The following is a 14,456-nucleotide window of genomic DNA, read 5'->3' as shown; positions in this document are numbered from 1 at the left end:
TCTGTGGAGGAGTCATAACGGTTTGATAGTCGCCTCCATCGATCTTCTGTCCTTGGTGATACCTGAGGCTCATGGTGTTGATCACTGTGGAAGAGCAGAGACCCTGAAACGAATCACGAAAATGGGATTTTGGTCCCCAAAGCTTCAGGCACAAATTGACGTTACACTAGCCAGGTGTTTAACATGCTTACAGGGCAATGTGCGCAAAGGAGTACCGACAGTGGCGGCTTACACACCCCTCCCTGAGGGACCATTCAGACATCTGATTATGGACTACACGGATATGATAACGCCAGTGCAGGGCAAACGATACCTCCTGGTAGTAGAGGACTGCTTTAGTCGCTGGATTGAGGCCATTCCATCTAAACACAAGAACGCGGACACAGTGATCAAGTTCCTGTGTCGCGAGGTCATTCCGAGATTTGGAATTCCCACGATATTACAAAGCGATAATGGCCGCGAGTTCATCGACAAGGTGGTTAAAGGGCTGATGCAGAAATTAGGTATAAGACAGCGCCTTTCCTGTGTCTATAGTCCTGGGTCGCAGGGAAAGGTGGAAAGGGCCAATCTGGTCATTAAAAACAAACTGTTGAAAATCTGTATGCAAACTAAGCTTAACTGGATTGATGCTTTGCCACTTGCTCTGATGGCTATTAGAAGCAGCGTAAACCGCCAAACACAGCTAACACCGCATGAAATGCTTACAGGCCGCAGCATGCCAGCACCGCCATTTAGACACCTGGCTAGGGGCCCGGCATTAGATATTTTTGAGCAAGATCTGAAAAAATATCTTCAGCAAGTGACTAAAATACATGAAGCTGTGTTTCGACAGGAGCAGAGAAAGGAGAAAAAGGGGGTGAAGGAGGCGGAGAAGGAAGCCACCAAACCGAGGCTGATCCCTGGGGACCTGGTCTTCGTAAAGGTCCACAAGAGAAAGTGGTCATCACCCCGGAGAGAGGGCCCGTACGAGGTGATCCGATCGACTGGAACGGCAGTCCAAGTCAAAGGATCAGCGACCTGGTTCCACTTCAATCACTGCATAAAGGCCAGCGGCGATCTCTTGGGGGATACAATCGATCGCAGTTATGCAGAACCCGACATGGAGGGCCCGAGACGGCAACTGGAAGGTGCAGTGCCTGCTGATGCTCCCGCAGATGTTGGCAGCAGTGTGCGGACGGTCGGCCGGGCGCAACGACGTCATTGAGAACCGTCACGGTCGACCCGTCCTTGAGGATGACGGGTTTGAGTGGGTAGGAGTCCCACGGGGTCCCGCTCAGGCTCAAGTACCGGCAGGCTTTCATGACCAGGCTCAGAATCAGGCGCCCCCTCTGCCCTCCATCGAGGAAGGGGGGGAGAAGATAAGACTACAACCAAAAGGGGTGTTTCCCGGAGGACCGCAAGGGCATGTTTTTGATTTTGACCATTCCCCCGTTACAGGCGGGGATACTTACCATTATACTAACGAGGATCGGGTTGTGGGGGTAGATAGGAGGGTTGAGCCTGTCCCGAACCAAGTACAGGGGACAGGGGTGAGGGGAAAAAGGGAGGTCAAGGACGCTGAGTCGGAAGAGGTGGGGGGACAGGATATGTTCCAGAGGACAGCCGGAACGTTGAGGGACTCAGTGGGCTCACTCTGGGCCAGGTTGAGGGGTTGACTTCCTTCCGGGGAACAAGATGGGGGCGACTATGACTATGACGAGGAAGACCCGGAGGCTGACCCGATGTATAGGGCGGCTTTAGGGAATGAGTGGTTTAAGTGGGTCCAGTACACGAGCGCGCAGAATCAGATAGAGGATTGTTATGTCTGCTCCAAGGCACGTCCGGATAGGCTGCTGGTGAAGGGCACGAAGTTCAGTTGGGCTCAGTGTGACAGGGACGCAGAGGCATGGGAGGGGCCCCATAATAGTCGCCCTTGGTGCGAGGCAGAGTGTTTGGGGTTTCTCGGCTCTAGTCGTTTTAAGGCGGCAGGAAACGTCACGGATTTCAAGGATGTCACTATGCGGGAACGTTGTAGGAAATTGGATGTACGTGTGCAGGGGGTAGCGACGGGGTTGCCAATACCCAGAGGTGTCAAACTATGGCTGACCAAGGATTTCGAGTGCTTGCAAAAGGAGGGGACCCGGGACGTAGGGGAGGTGGCAGAGGGGCGGTGCACTACTATTTGGAGCATCACGACTAACTGCACGAAAGAAGGAAAGTGTGGACACGGGGTCGTGTTAAAGGGAGTGGATACCAACCCACGGCCTGTAGCTTGCCCTTTTCATGTCCAGGATATAGCACTGGCGGACCAATACTGGCTCTGCGGCGGTAGGAGGTTGAGGAATACACTTCCTTTAGATTGGTCAGGTAGATGTGCCCGGGTTCAGGCGATCATGCCAATGGTGGTCCTACCATTATCAGTGACGGAAGGACCTTCTGAGTCTCCTATCTCTCGAACGAAGCGTAGCTACAAGGCAGACCCAAGGGTGTATCTGGACAGCATAGGACAGCCAAGGGGCATTCCAGCCGAGTTCATGGCTAAGAATGAGATTGCGGCAGGGTTTGAGTCTATTCTGCCATGGATATCGGTCAATAAGAACACCGGGTGGATCAACTATTTGTTTTACAATCAGCAGCGGTATCTCAACTACACCGAGGAGGCGTTGGATGCAATGGGGGACCAGATGCACGCGACCAGTACGGTGGCGTGGCAGAATAGACAGGCTCTGAACTGGTTAATGGCGGAGAAGGGTGGAGTCTGTTCCATGTTTGGACAGTACTGCTGCACATTCATTCCGACGAATGTGGGGCCAGGGGGAAAGTTCTCCGAGGCCTTGGCTAAGCTGAAGGATTTGAGGGAGGAGTTGAGGGGGAATTCTGGCCGGAATGAAGAATGGTGGGGGAGTGGGGTGTTGGAAAGATTGGGACAGTGGGGAAGCATAGTGATGCAGACGGGGATATCCATTGGGGTGGCAGGGTTGATATTGGTTCTCCTTTTCTGTTGTGGTATGCCTCTCTTGGGTAGGCTGGTAACTTCACACGTAACGAGCCGAATGCTGATGGTGGGACAGAAAGAGATTGAGCCACAAATCGGGCCATGCCCTCAGCTTTATGCTGCCTTAGAGGGAGACGAGGGGATAGAGGATTAGGGGTATGGTGAGGTAGGGACATTTTCTTTCTGTTTGGTTCAGTTTTGTTTGTTTTATTCCTTTAACTAGGCGTATGGTGAGGAAGGGACATTTTCTTTCTGTTTGGTTCAGTTTTGTTTGTTTTATTCCTTTTAGAGTGACGGGGGATGGTCTGAGTGATGGTTTATTTTTTATTATTTTTGTTTATTTTACTCATGGTCCTGGTCAAACCGGAATGGAAGAGGCATCGGTATGGAATGGTACGGAGTGTCGGTTCTGAGCCTGAGGAAGCATTGAGAAGAAGTGTTCTGGGGATCGGTTCTGGGGACTGAAGGGACAATGGGGGGGGCTAACGCAGTGGGCAAGATGGGCACCTCCCGTCGAAGATGGGGGGACACGTGGTGAGGTCGGGACCAGCGCCTCCCGTCCAGGCATGGGGACATGCTTCTACGGGGACTGGAGGTGTGGCGTGGTGGTTGCTGTATTGGCAAAATGTGACTTTTGGCAATACGGTGAGGAGACTATGGCGTGGGCATGGAAGGGGGGCTGAGCGATGGACACTAGGACTCAATGTTATGGAAGAGACAATGTAATTTTTTTGGGGGAGGGATGTTCTATGTTTAGTTCTGACGGTCAACTTCTCCTTTCCCTGATGAGAGTCGCGGTTTCCGGCCGGAACTGTGGCTCATTTGGTAAGCGGTGGAGGTTGGGGGGATTTGTCTGTCAGGTTAGGATTATAAGTTGGGGTATTTTTTTGATGTTTTGTTATTACTCTTGTTTTGAGCGGTTTTGTGTTTATTGTGAGAACGGTAATCAGCCTTTGTTGGTCCGTTAGGGGTCCAGGGAATGAAGTAAGCGTTCTTGTTTATTTAGACATTTAAAATGTATTAGGTTTCTTGTTTAGATTAGGCATTTAAACTTTTATTATGTAAATATGGTTTCTCGTTTAGTTAGACGTTCACATTTTCTTGGTTATATGATTTGGGTGGGACTAGGGATAGCCCCAAATGGGGGAATGTTGGGGAAAATGTGTATATGAACTGAACTAGTTTAATATGGGTCAACTAAGCAGTACTGAAAGACGGTCTGGCTGATGTTCTTAAAACAACTTTGCAGATAGACATTTCGGTACATCACGTCGTGTGCTTTTAATCTTGTACATCATGTGTGCTTTAATCTGGTACATCATATCTTAATCTTTTCTCTCTTTCACACACATACATATACACACATCTCACTAATCTTTTCTCTCTTTAATCTTTTCTCTCTTTCACACACATACATATACACACATCTCACTAATCTTTTCTCTCTTTAATCTTTTCTCTCTTTCACACACATACATATACACACATCTCACTAATCTTTTCTCTCTTTAATCTTTTCTCTCTTTCACACACATACATATACACACATCTCACTAATCTTTTCTCTCTTTAATCTTTTCTCTCTTTCACACACATACATATACACACATCTCACTCAATCGCATCTCTCTTCGATGTTAAATCTATGTGTCATTTTAATGTACGTCATGTCATATCTGATATAATGTGTCACGTCATCTTATCTGTCATGGGGGGGGCAGGGCTGAGAAGGTATTTATGGGACAAGCAGAGGGATTGAGGAGTTAGAGTGTTTTTCTTCAACTGTGGTGACCGTCTGCTGATCCATAGCTTCTGCTGTTAAAACTTTCTTTCATTAAACAAATTGCCTGTTGAAATTGGAAATATCGTCTCCTGCTGTGTTAAACAACCATCAGCCACAACAGCATCTTGACTGGAAACATCACTGCCTGGTATGGAAACAGCACGGCACTGGACAAGAAGGCCCTACAGAGAGTGGTGCGCTCAGCCGAGCGTACCACGGGTATTGCACTACCTCCCCTGCAGGTTCTATACAACAAGAGGTGCAAATCCAGAGCCTGCAGAATAATGAAAGACCCCCACCACCCCAATAACAGCCTGTTCCAGCTGCTGAGGTCAGGCAGACGCCTGCGAACCCCAGCTACTAGGACAGAGAGGCTTAGGCTCAGCTTCTTCCCCCAGGCCATCAGAGCCTTGAACAATGAACACAGAGTGCCACAGAACACTGATCTATCCACACACAAGCACACATGAGCACACACACGACACGCACGCTGTGCACGCTCACACACCAGCAGCCACTTTAACACTTTAACATGAGCAGACACACACTCATGCCGCACACGCCCACACTTATGGCGAAAAAGGAAAGGTCACTTTAATATTAGTATAACAACAGTAACAGTGTATTGCACTACCTAAGCTACCTAGCATGTCCTATATGCCCTGTAAATAACTATGTACAGATACCGAGATGTCCCACCATGTTACCTGTTACCTGTTACCTGTTTATTGCACAATGTTGTTTTTTATTGGATTCTATTACATGTTGTACCACTGTATTGCACATCGTTGCGGGCAAGACCACCCGCATTTCACTGTATACTTGTATGCCGTGACAAATAAAACTCTTGACTTGATCTTCAATCATCACTTAGTTCAATTATTTTACATTACTTTTAATACATTCAATTATAGTTCCGTTCTTGTCATCAATTCAAAGGCATATTCATATCATTACAGTACAAATTCTACCCTTTTAGGATATCCTGGTTCACTTCAGGAGCATTTTCCTTTCAAATGTAGTTATCCAGCATTATATACTGTAGCCCTACATTGTAATTAATTATGTATTTATGCATATTTGGTGTCTTAAATATAAGCACGTGAAAAGGGAGCATTATCCTGTTAATCTCAGGCATATTGGAAGAGATCTGTCTTCTTTTAATAAAACACTGTCATTCTAATTGTCTGTCAAACAATTCCTTACATCATTAATAGCTATTACCGTTATCATCATCCGTTTATCATCAGTCATATCCACTATTCTATAGTGCACAGGAATACCTCAACACCTCTGTGTCACTCATAATGTTCCAGCTCAAGTTCGTTTGAACCTTTAATCAATGTGCATCGAATGTGCATTTATATATATGTATAGGCTATGGCTGATCTCAGCCTTACTAGGAGTTGCTAAACAGTGAGTGACCATGGTGAAACCCAAAGGAATAGATTTATATTTACAATTACGGAGAGCGGGATAGAAAGAGAGAGAGAGAGAGTGAGCGAGAGAGAGAGAGAGAGAGAGAGAGAGAGAGAGAGAGAGAGAGAGAGAGAGATAGAGAGAGAGAGAGAGAGAGAGAGAGAGAGAGAGAGAAAGAGAGAGAGAGAGAGAGAGAGAGAGAGAGAGTGAGAGAGACAGAGCACGAGGGACAGCTCCAGTACCTAGCTAACTTCTAGCTAGCATGGGCTAATGCTAGTTAACACTTATACCAGATACAGTATGTCGATATTCATTTACCAAACAGCATTTCAACTCAAAACAGTACATATTTCCCAAACATAACCTTTATAACCCCCTTGGAGATACTTAGCTCCGATACTTTAATGATTAATGGGGAATTGTATTTCAACACTTTATTTAACGTGCCACGAGACACGGCGTCATCAATTGACGGTCAACTTCTAAACCACTCTTTACTCGTCGTCTTAAACTTCTTAAACTTGACTCAAACATAACCTCATTGGGCTCTCGACATTGCATGTATCATTGTTAACCTTTATGTGTGTTTTGTAGGGCTGTGCCCGACTAAGGATTTGGATAGTCGACTATGATTGGCCAAAATTTGCCGTTCGTCGACTATTAGTCTTTTTATTTTATTTTTTTATCATTACATTTGGGCTGTGGGGGGTGCTTAACACTTTCGCGGCCACTGGGATGAGTCTAATTAATCTCAAGAGGACCGGGAAATGTAAACAGACGTGGGGCTGTTTGTAGAGCTAAATCTATACTTTATAGTATTGCTATCTGTCCATTCTCATTGTGAATTCAAATTGAGACCATAAACCGTCCCTTCAAAATGGCTTAAAGAAAAAGAAATTTCATCAATACGTTCTAATTGTATAGCGCTGTGAATATAAGCATTACACCGGATTTGGTCTAGTATATTTCCTGGAAGCCGAGATAATGGGCTAATAGCTAATCCAATGGCATTTTGGTTATAGATACGCTCCAGTTAAAACTCAAACTGCATATGATCGGCACAATCCTCACGGATGTTTGCATGAAGGGGGGGGGGGACGTCGTTTCTGATGATTGATTACCAATAACCGCGTTAGCCTCATTAGCCTCATAGGCCGAACGCCTGGATGGCTATCAAAACAAGGCCCGATCGGGATGTACTTTACGTGAAAAAGATCTTACCGCGGTCCGGTGGGATCCCCCTGAGCATTTCCCTGTTAACGATCGCCATCTGGTAGATCGATATGTCCATTGGCTGATGATAAATCCCCTTATTGCATGGTGAAATCTGCGATGCAAAACGTAATCCAAGCTACAGGCTGCAGATCCAGAATCGAGCTAACATAAAACTCCATTGAAAGTAAAAAAAAAAGAGTCCACCGTTCGGCCACAGGGAACACTGCATTATCGCGATAGCGCCCCTAAGAGGATCTGGCCGGTATTGCACTTTGTCGAATTCACAGAGTAGGGTAAATCTGCAGTGCCGCTCGGCGATAGGTTATTAAAATGGAATAAAAGCAATAACAACTTGCCACGGATTTATCCGTGCTTCTGTCCACAACGGGTGGAATCGAAACACGGAGATCTCTGTTGTTCGTCCCCATTGTGTTAATGTCTGAAGGAGTCGACTGAAGGCTTCTTGTCCTCTGCAAAAGCATGCAATTGGTCCACTGATGGATACATCTTGATATTTGTCTAGTCTAGTGTGTTCATTAGATGGGTGAAATCCTCTTTCAGTGCCTCTGTTGCAGTGTTAATTTTGTTGACTAAAATGGTGACGAAAGATGAGACTAAATAGTTTATTAAATATCGTTGACCACAACTGAGGACACAAAAATGTAATTTACAAAAACCAGGACGAAATTTCTCTTCATGTATGTTGATATTGTTGACTAAAACAAGACGAGACAAAATAATTATAACTTTTCTTAATGCCATCGTCCCGACAGAACAGTGTGACGGCTGATGGGAGCTGTTATTAGCATTAGCTGAAGAGCTATTTGAAAAGCTAGTTTTAGCTTAACGTTACCGTGGCTAAAGTTGGGACTATTCATAATCCAGCTGCAGACCTGCAAGCAAAGCACAGCAAGTTGGCAAAGGAGTATTCCAAGGTAAATCACTTTTTCACCAGTAACGTTACATTGTTTGTATTTCCATCTAGCTCGCGTTAGCTAGTGGCTAACCTATAGCTCACACTAATGTGGCTAACTGATCGACCTCTCGCACACAATTAATGACATGTTGCGGACAGCCATACCGGTGACAATGTTTAGCTTTTAGTGCCAAATGATAAGAGTCTGAGGCGGAGTCTCAAAAGAGAATGTTGAATATTTATTGTGCATTTAAAATCACAACAGAGCCCCTGCTACCTAAACGGAGCCTTCTGGAAGCAAGTGCAACAACATATAATGTCCGTGTGGAACCAATGTGCCAACAACCTTTCCGTGGGTGAAGCATAGTTGAGCATCGAACTTTTAATGATACTAATACTAATCTATACAATCACCTGTTGTTGAATAAATACCATTACTTTCTAGTTATTACTAAAAAACAGTATATATAAAACAGTAGCTGTAAAAAAGAAAAGAAAAAAATAGTTTTATAATTTATATAATATATATTTTTGTACATTAACTAAAAATAGACAAATAGTGGAAAGAATGATAAAAAATTAATTTTTTTTTTTTTTTTCGACTAAGAGGTTGGCAGTCAACTATGGCTCCTTTCGACCGATTAGTCGACTAATCGACTAATAGGGGTGAGCCCTAGTGTTTTGTAATGTATCACTCACCTATAAAACAGGTTGTAGTTAGTCATGGACAAAAGGAGGCGCGGACATGATGTTACTGGGTCTGAATCCTCTCGTTTTGTGAGGATCAGCTCGCCTCGTGCGCCCCTAGACAGCAGGGTATGGTCACCTAGAAGGCGAAGTTACTGAACACAAGTCCTATACTGCCACCTATTGACCAAATTATATTAATGTTGTCCATTAAGTATGACATGACTGTTCTACCTTATTTCTAATGGAGGTAATACTGTACAAGTATGTTCACAACGTTTGGACACATAATCTAATGATATTAACGTGATACCACTTCTAGTGGGCATCACACATGCTTAGCAGAGTGGACAATGTGCTTGACGTGTACGTGAACTTCAGTAAAGGTGACTCATTGACTAACCGTATTTTACTGACTGACTGACTGACTGACTGACTGACTGACTGACTGACATATAGTAGCATATAGAAGCCTTGTTCCCTCATTACCATAAACAGGCCATAATCCTCTGACTGGATGGGAGCAGGGGGGTGGGGGTGAGGGCGTCTGACAGGGGAATTATTCTGTCTGTGTCTCAAAATCGTCTGAAGACTGCCCTTTGCTGAAGGTGAGGGTGAAGATTCATAATTGGTCCCCTAGACTTTTTAATCTCAGAGGGGCCTTGTCAGCCGGCCGCTTTAATTATGACTGATACTGATGTGTGTGTGTGTGTTTGTGTGTGTGTCTGTGCATGTGCGCCTATGTATGTGTGCACGTGTGGGCGTGTGGGGACACTCTGCTTTTCAATTAAGAGCCTTGTCTGGCAGATATGAATTAAGCTCATAGTCCTACACTATATTTCCCCACAGTGACCAAAGAGAGATCATGGTAGTCAATCTACAGTGAGATCAAGCCTAGTGATGTTTGTCCAATACACACACACACACGCACACACACGCACACACACACACACACACACACACACACACACACACACACACACACACACACACACACACACGCACACACACACACACACACGCACACACGCACACACACACACACCTACACACAACGCGCGCGCACACACATGCACACACACACACACACACACACACACACATTTACATACACATAAATACATGCACACCAATAATATAACTATTTGATACACACACGTACACAGTCACACAGTCACACGCACACACACACACACACACACACACACACACACACACACACACACACACACACACACACACACACACACACACACACACACACACACACACACACACACACATTTACATACACCTACATACATGCACACCAATAATATAACTTTTTGATACACACACGAAGCCAAGTTCATGTTCGTCTTGCTTCATTTCCCTTTTGTATACTGTGTGTGTGTGCGTGTATGCGTGCGTGCGTGCGTGTGTGCATGTGTGTGTGTGTGTGTGTGTGTGTGTGCGCATGCACACACACATGTAGGTGGGTGTGGGTCCTTCCCTGACCAAATTCTCAGCATTTATTTTAAAGGTGAGAGTGAAGGCAGCATTTAGTGCAACAACTACAGTATGTGCACAGTAAGGACAGACAAAGTTAGGGATGGGTGGCAGTGGATAATAGGGGTGGTGTGGTGATGGGTGGGAGGGGCCGGAGTAGAAGAAGCTAACGCGGGAGGAGGGAACATACAGTAAAGCATCATCGCGTCCTGGGAAATATAGGCAAGGTTCTTGGGGATTAGCCAAAGTGGATTTAAACTAGAAGAGGAGCAATTAAAGGGGGAATTAAAACAGCTTCATTAAGAAGACTGCGGACACATTTATCTTGACACCAACACAGCGTCGACCAGGGAAATTGGCCGCTTTTATTTTTTAATAAGTCGACTTTATTAACAGTCGCTTAGGTCAGCGGCTCTCGAGGTCGAACAGCTTTCAACTTCACAACACTTTCTTTTGGCGTCTCGCTGACATTAGAGTGACTTTTCTTGGCACTGGCTGAGGTCAGAGCATCATGCTACAGTACGTGGGTAAGAGGTTGGTCTCAGTTGCTAATTGCGCGCCACATGGCGTTGTTATTCTTCGCTAATCGCATGCTGTGATTCGCTAGCGGCCTCCTTGCCTTGGAGAGTTTATAATCCATGTGTTAAGCTGGAAGGATCTGGCACAATGGCTGGCAGGCTTGGGGCCAGTCAATAGTGCAGGCCGCCATTATAAACACAACATAGTTAGTCTTCTATAGGGGGTAGAGTTATAGTGTTGTTTGATAGGAGAGACAGGCAGAGTGACACTTTCATTACTAACTACAGTACATCAGAAGATGAGTTCCTGTGAGTGATTAAAGCTTCAATACAACATTTATTTGTGTATACTACTCACAAATGTTTTTGAAGAGCTTGGGCTTGTGTATGGACAACAAGCCTTTTGGAACTCTCATAACTCATGTTGGTTTAGATCTGATGGCCAGTTTAAACTGGGTGAAAGTGATAGTTGGGTGATTTAAACAGTTTTTTGTTACTGCCATTGTTGTGCTAAATTGGGTGTTAACATCTCAACATGTGCCCAGAAAAGCAGGAATTTGTTTTACTTGAACTTGAGGACTGCATACTTTGCAAAGCTGATCTTTATACTTTATGCTTAAAGCACACGCAGTCTCTTTTGAAAGATAACATTCTGAAGTTTCTTACACAATAAAGAAAAATCACTTTTAGTGCTAATGAAATAGAGTAACATAGGGCTAGATTATAATAGTTATAATACCAGTGGTTCAGCTACATTCTAGCACCTGGGGACCAGCTCCAGCTCTAATACCAGTGGTTCAGCCACAGTCCTGGGGACCAGCTCCAGCTCTAATACCAGTGGTTCAGCCACAGTCCTGGGGACCAGCTCCAGCTCTAATACCAGTGGTTCAGCCACAGTCCTGGGGACCAGCTCCAGCTCTAATACCAGTGGTTCAGCCACAGTCCTGGGGACCAACTCCAGCTCTAATACCAGTGGTTCTGTGAGGATTGGCCCATTCCCCGCCACACGCTTCTTCAAGGTACTGTGATGATTGGTCCATTCCCTGCCACACGCTTCAGGAGCGATTACCAATTTCCATCTCGCACCTGTTGTAGTTTGTAATTAGCTCTCCAGAGGCTTCATATACTCGGGCCTTCTATCAATCGTTGTCGGGTCATTTTGGATTACTACTGCTATTGCCTGTTCCCCCCCATTGTTGTGCCTCGTCTACTTCTTCTCCAGGACGTCTTTGGAAGTCACCGCTGGTGTATATCTCGATCATCCGTTGGAGCTGTGCCTCGTTGCCCGCTTTACGCGTTTGCGCTTTGGTGAGTTTTTGGAAACAAACCTTTTGGATTATCTGTTTTTTGTGTGTTTGGATAACACTGAAGAAATACCGTTTTTGTTTTGTACTGGACTCAGCTAATTTGTGTGTTAGGATAACACTGAAGAATTACCATTTTTGTTTTGTACTGGACTCTGCTAACTTGTGTGTTGGTACACCGAAGATCAAGTCACTTGTGATTTATACTGGACTCAGCTAAGGAGGACTGAACTGCACTGCCTCTGTGTACAGTTGGATTGATTATTGACCACTCTCTCTCTCTCTCCGTTTCCTCCCCGAGTTGGATCCGGGAGTATCTGCAGAGCTGCAGAGGTAGTGGTGCCTACGCCGATTCCCCACCTCTAAACCGGGAGGATCTGCAGAGCCGCAGTCAACTCTGCCGAAAGCATTCTCCTTTTTGTTAATTCTGATTTGTTATCTGGCTCATTTTTGATTCTGTAATAAATACGCCCTAGTGTTTGGCTAACTCTGAACTACCTGTCTGTGCCGTGCTGTTGGGGTCGGTTTCAAACCATAACATTACGACCCGACCATGACGACCTCAGCCGACACAGACAGAGTCAGGACAGCGTTGGCGGTCCAGATCGAATTGACCAACGACCACAGCCTACAGTTAGGTGCGACTGCGGCTGCTGTACAGGAGCTCCGAGCCCAGGTCCTGCCTATTCAGGAGTCCCTTGGTTCTCTGGCTACCCTGCAGACAGCCCAGGGTAATCAGCAGGGCTTCTATCGATTCCTAGGGTTAAAAAGAAATCCGCCGGCCACAGAGCCTTTGTCTACCGCGCTCCCTACCTGTGGAACAAATGACCTGCCGTCGTCAGGGGCGCCTGCTCTGTCGAAGCTTTTAAATCCCTGCTTAAGACCCATCTTTTCTCTCTCTCCTTCAACCCACCCTGATCTCACCTGGTCGGGGCCTGACCCTTAGATGAATCTGTCTAGTTTAGTTAGGATGTCTATTTGCTCCCTTGTCTGCTTTTCTGCAGACATAGGAGAACCTTTTAACCTCTGTCTCTGTCTTCACAATGTTCTTATATACTATGATTCTACTGTCACCATGTATGCATATGCTCACTACTTATATTTATTGCTCCATCTCCGCCCAATACAAACATGGGAACTCTCTAATCCCCTCCTATTGCTAGGTATTAGTGAGTTTTTCCTTACCTTCGCGTGGGGTATGTCTGGGAGTGTTGCATTTATTATATTTTTTGCATTTATTTAAAAAAAATTTGACCTTATGGTGTTCTTGTTTTGTTCTTGACTTATTGTGATGTTTCTTCTTGACTTGTTTAAAGAAGAAGTGTACGGCCCATGGGGACATTAACGTGTGTTGTCGGGCCTTACAAATACATTTGATTTGATTTGAGAGGAAACCCACGTTGGATCCCGGGACCTTCTTGCTGCTTTATCTAACAACGGCCCGCTCACATGCATGAAATAATGACTAAATGTAAATCGTTAATCAATGTGCACTGAGCATTTGGTGCCATTTCGAAAATGATATTCCTGGAACTTTTTCAATTAATTTAAAAGTTGTATGGAATTACAAGCCTAGCTCTCCCTCTCTCTCTCCCTCGTCTTTGATTCTGATGAGATTTCCTGGTTTTGCTGTGAGCTTAATTGTACTTGTCACCAACTTCTCTGAGAAGGCAAATAGGAAATACTGGAGGGGGGGGGGGGGGGGGGGGGCGAATATACAAAGTGTGTGTTTTTATTCCGTCTACTAACAGCCTGCCTCTCTGAACAGACTGTGATCTTTAGTCAACAGAAGCACAAGATGACGCCTGATGAAAAGTGCGTCTGAATGTCAGCGCTCAGCGAGTGACCGGTATATTCTTTGAAAACAACTTTGAAAGCCACAATTTAAAATGTCAAAACATGTATTCAGTGGTATTTAAATAGGCCCCACTATTTCTGAAGGAGGGCAAAATGTTCCTTCCAATATCAACAAATTGGTCACTTTAGATTAATATGAATTCAGTACTGTAGGTGGAAATGAGACAAATTTGAATGACATTTGAATATTAACAATACAATTTACATAGTATTCCTCATCCAAGCAGGCGTAAAATGCATACAATTAACATGTTCATTGTCTATTGTATTTGCTATTATGCAGGCTTGGGGAGTA

Source organism: Notolepis coatsorum (genome assembly GCF_963971535.1).
Source record: "Notolepis coatsorum genome assembly, contig: SCAFFOLD_1067, whole genome shotgun sequence".
Lineage (NCBI taxonomy): Eukaryota > Metazoa > Chordata > Actinopteri > Aulopiformes > Paralepididae > Notolepis > Notolepis coatsorum.
The sequence above is the reverse complement of the archived record's forward strand: the minus strand, read 5'-3'. Positions refer to the sequence as shown.